Source organism: Phyllostomus hastatus, unplaced genomic scaffold, assembly GCF_019186645.2.
Source record: "Phyllostomus hastatus isolate PE091 unplaced genomic scaffold, TTU_PhHast_1.1 phas_contig_37, whole genome shotgun sequence".
In the NCBI taxonomy this organism is placed as follows: domain Eukaryota; kingdom Metazoa; phylum Chordata; class Mammalia; order Chiroptera; family Phyllostomidae; genus Phyllostomus; species Phyllostomus hastatus.
In genome coordinates this window covers 7258472-7263159 of record NW_025333867.1, presented here as the reverse complement: position 1 = coordinate 7263159, position 4688 = coordinate 7258472, and the positions used below count along the sequence as shown (strand labels likewise).

The 4688-nt window shown below is 37.0% G+C and overlaps 1 non-coding gene across 1 annotated transcript; it reads left to right on the top strand.

The window, feature by feature from the left end:
• Positions 1–2142: 2142 nt before the first annotated feature.
• LOC123820822 lies at positions 2143–2305 on the top strand. Its single transcript, XR_006786026.1, has one exon. It is a non-coding gene; the product is annotated as a U1 spliceosomal RNA (small nuclear RNA).
• The last annotated feature ends 2383 nt before the right edge of the window (positions 2306–4688 follow it).

Below are 4688 nucleotides of genomic sequence, written 5' to 3'. Positions count from 1 at the left end.
CACTCTCCAGTTCTTCCCAGTTTACCTGCTTGCAAAAGTGGGACCATCCAGTCTCCCAGCCACCACCTTTCCTGCCCTGGCCTGCCAGCCCCTGCCTCGCCTGCCCAGTCCTCCAGCTGCTGCCTTGCCATGTGTCCTCTCCATCCTGGCTTCCCATCTCATCCCCTCCAACCAGTCTAAATAAACAGTTCTTTTACTCTTCAGTTGTCAGACTTCTATACAGTTTGATTTTCTAGCAATTCTTGTTTTCTGTTTTTAAATTTGTTGTTGTCCTTCTTTTGGTTGTGCGAGGAGGCAAAGTGTATCAACATATACCTCCATCTTGACAAGGAGTCTACAATAGTATTTTAAATGGTAATGGTAAAAGCAGCTATCCTTGAGTTGTTCCCAACATTAAGGGAATGTTTGACTCTTGTGCATGGTATGGAAGTTTGGTGTCGGTTTCTGGTTGATAACCTTTAGTGAATTAAGAATCAGAAGATCAGAAAATAAATATTATGTGTGTGTGTATATATATATGTGTGTATGTATATATGTGTGTGTGTGTGTATATATATATATATATATATATATACCTCTGTTGTGATCTCTTTTTTGTTGTGGCAAGGAATTATGGGTGATTTGAGTTTTTAATTTTTTCCTTTTTCACATGTTACTTCAGAAGGAAAAAGAAAAGCTCACTAGTAATCTTTTTAAACAGTAATCTTTTTAAACTGCTATATAGTATAGCAGTCTATGTCATGTGGGAAACTGAAACAGGTATCCATTGAAATTACTAGGTAAACAGTTGGGAATTTAGAAGACTAATGCCTGAGCTGGAATATTCCTATTGTAACTACTCTCACTTCTGGTAAGGATGACTTAGGGATTTTGTGGTGAAGCCAATGGGAAAGACACTGGAGGTCAACCTTCTCTCAGGGCTAAGTTCATGGGAAAAGGACTAATAGTGATGTATCCGATATAAAAGGAGTAAAAGGAGAAAGTGACCGTGCTTACTTTTCCATGAGGAATACCAACAAGCTTTGAAAGTGGTAGGGATCTGTGGTGGTTGTCTGGAATATAAACTTTGCCTAGTTCTGCTGTAGGCCTGGTAAGCCCAGCCTACATGTTGGGAAGAATCCTGGTGGCTGTATTAGATGGGAGGACTGAATAGGGCAAACTAAGGAGTTCTTAATAAAAAAAGACAAAGTTCAGAAACTGGTGGTCAACATCAAATGTCAAACTATAGAAATGAATCTAGAGCATTATGTAATCAGGAACTGAGGATATCAGGAAGAATAGCTGAAAAGGTTAGTGCAAGATTAAAGTGAATTATTCATGAACTTCAGGCCGTTTATTTCAGTTAAATTGAATTATTAGTGAAACTCAGGCCATCAATTGTATACAAGGCAAAAATATAGAGTTCTAGAGAGCTTTGTAATAGAATTTTATTTTTTTATTTTTTTAAAGATTTTATTTATTTATTTCTAGAGAGGAAAGGGAGGGAGATAGAGAGAGTGAGAGAAACATCAATGTGCGGTTGTTGGGGGTTATGGCCTGCAACCCAGGCATGTACCCTGGCTGGGAATCGAACCTGCGAGACTTTGGTTCGCAGCCCGCGCTCAATCCACTGAGCTACACCAGCCAGGGCATAGAATTTTATTTTGAAATAACTTTCAACTTAGAGAAAAACTACAAAAACAGTACAGAGAGTTCTTGTAGATGTTTCTCCTGGCTTCTCATAATGTTAATATCTTAGACAACCAAAGTTCAATGGTCAAGACCAGTTTTATATTGTTTTTAACTCTGTACTAGCTATGTGTTGAGAATTGGAGCCAGCTGTCTCTGGCCCTTGCACAGGGCAGACCAGATGGGTAAGGAGAGTCGAATAACATGTGCCATTGTATGAGACTGAATGACAGAAAGGGAGTGGTCTCAAGTGATACTTCCTGATGAAAACTGTGCTATGGAAGGGAAAATTCTGTACATTCTCAATTCCCATCTATGGAAATGAGATAAAAGAAAGGGATGAGAGAGAAAAACAGATTCACAGTCATATCCCCAAGGAAATTGTGAAAGAAAAGCAGGTGTGTGGCAATTAAAATGTGTCTTGCACCTTACAGATCACTGGGTGGAAAAACTCTAATTAAGATTCATTTTCTCACACTTACCTGGCAGGGGAGATACCATGATCAAAAAGGTTGTTTTCCTAAGGCAAGGTTTATCCATTGCATTTTGGATGTGCTGACTCCTGCAATTTCCCCAAACTGGGAAGCTCAACTACAAAATTTGCAATAAGAGGACTCTGTGTTCATGCTCTGCCCTGGGGCGGGGAGGAAAAAAACAGGTTAATTTTCTCAGATTTACTAAATAGATTTGATGAGTCATGAAGGAGGCAAAGCACTGATTATTGCCATGTCTACACATTAAAACTCCACTGCTTAACACCTTTGGGGATTCTCTTGCACATACCTCTGAGCAGGTGAGGCATGGTAACTCCATGATTAGCATTCACATGATGGCTTTCACAGATGACTGAGAAGGAAGTGCTTGAAATAGGTTTTCCAATTGCACCATGGTATCAGAGATGACCTAATGAAAGAAGAATAGTTTAAAGAGTAACCACAGTAATAGCTTGATACTCTTTTTGGATAACAGTTACAAAAAGCAACAGAGTGACTTCAATCCACTATAGGCTGGTAGAGAAATATTTGAAAATGTAAAACACTTACTAAAACACTGATGTAGTCATTACCATACACAGAAATTTCCTACCTGGATATGGGATCAAGAAACTTTTCTAAGGAATGGTAGGAATCTGGGCAGATACCATTTGAAAATCTTCCACAAATATAAAATGGTGTAAACAAATGTTGTGTTTTCAAAGGACTTTTGAGCAGAAAAGTTTCACTCATTCGTTTATATATTTAACAAATAAACTGTGCCATGTTCATATTCTGGTTATATAGCTATGAATTAGGACTGGTAGATCTTTTATATTTAGTTGAGGAAATAGAAAAATTCCAAAAATATACCAACAAAGAAGATAATTTTAGATAGTGATTTAATGCTGTGAAGAAGAGAACATAGGGTTAAGTGATAGAGGTCAACAGGTGTGGAGGCAGTGGGGCTCCTTCAGATTATGCTGCAGGCAAAGTCTCTCTGCAGAGGGGACTGTTTGATACTGCAGTTTTCTGTCTGCTACTGATCAGAAAGGCAGTAGTTAGACATTAGGACTTGCCTTTACCAGTGTATTCCTGGACTTTGTTAAGAATTCAGCCAGTCAAGGGCTCCATAAAGACAAGACTGATTTCGGAGCTCAGGAAGGAAATGTACAAGATAAGTCATGCATATATATATGGAGGAGAAGAAAAAGCTCTTACTGTGAAAGATCAACTGATAAATGCAGAAAGAATGATGGAGTTAAGAAATCATTAATGTTTGCTAAAACTAGTGGGTGAACAAGATTTTTACATAGTTTCAAAACATTTTTCCATTGATGACATATTAATTACAAACAAAGTTGTAACTTTACAGTGAAAAAAAAAAACATGGTGATATCTCCTAATCAAGTAATCAAAGTTACATCACTATCCCTGGGACAAACTGACTCACATGCCTCCTGATGAGAAGCACTGAGAAGATAACATCACTTTAGTGATGTTGCTATCACAACTGCATAAACTGAATTTATAGTCACAAGAAACCATCAAAGCAAAACTCATCAACAAAATAACTGCCCTGAACCCTTCAAAGATACCAAAATCTAGAGAGACTGCAGAATTGTTCTAGATTAAAGGAGATTAATGAAAATCAATGCATACATGACCCTGGATTAGATTCTAAACTGGAGGTATAACAAAAAACTATAAAGGACATTACTGGAACAAGAGGGGAAAAATAGTCTATATACCACAGATCAGATAACAGTATTATATCAATGTTAAATTTCCTGGTTATATAAAAAGATTTCTTTGTACTTAGGAAGTACAAAAGTGTTTAGTGATGTCTGCAACATATTCTCAAATGGTTCAAAAAAGGTATACACACAGAATGATGAAGCAAAAGAGATTTTGCAAACAATTAGCAGGTCTGGGTAAATGGTATAAAGGAGTTCCTTATAGTATTGTTTCAATTTTTCTGTAAATATGATAATACATCAAAATGAAAAGTTACCAAAAAACCAACCAGCTAACCAAACAAATACACATACCTCAAAACTCAGTTGTTTAATCTTCGTCTGGTAGTATGATGAAGTCATGATTCCTGAAGGAACTCCCACCTCCATGGCACAGCAGTGTAAGGTAGAACCAAGCTCTTATTAACCTGTAACCCTGGATAAGGTAGTAGCAGAAGCCAAGTTCCAGCCATACTCCTCTCTCTGCTCTGAGTGCAGACAAACCTAATTCATCCTTCATACCCAGTACTTATCAATCTAGCCAAAATCATGATCTTTCTTTTCAATGGTTTTCCCAGAAACATAAAACATCCAATATATCTGGATATTTTCTCAGTGGAATAATTTTCTTATCTTCAAGTAGAAAAAAATTATTATGCAAGCTTCTTAACAGCAATAATCAGATTCTGACTGATTAAAATAAAAAAGGAATTTCTTAAAAGATACTAGACCTGATTTTTACTTTTGACAATTCAGAACAACTTTCATGCTGGAAACAACTAGGAAAGCTGAATGAAATATAAAAATGTAC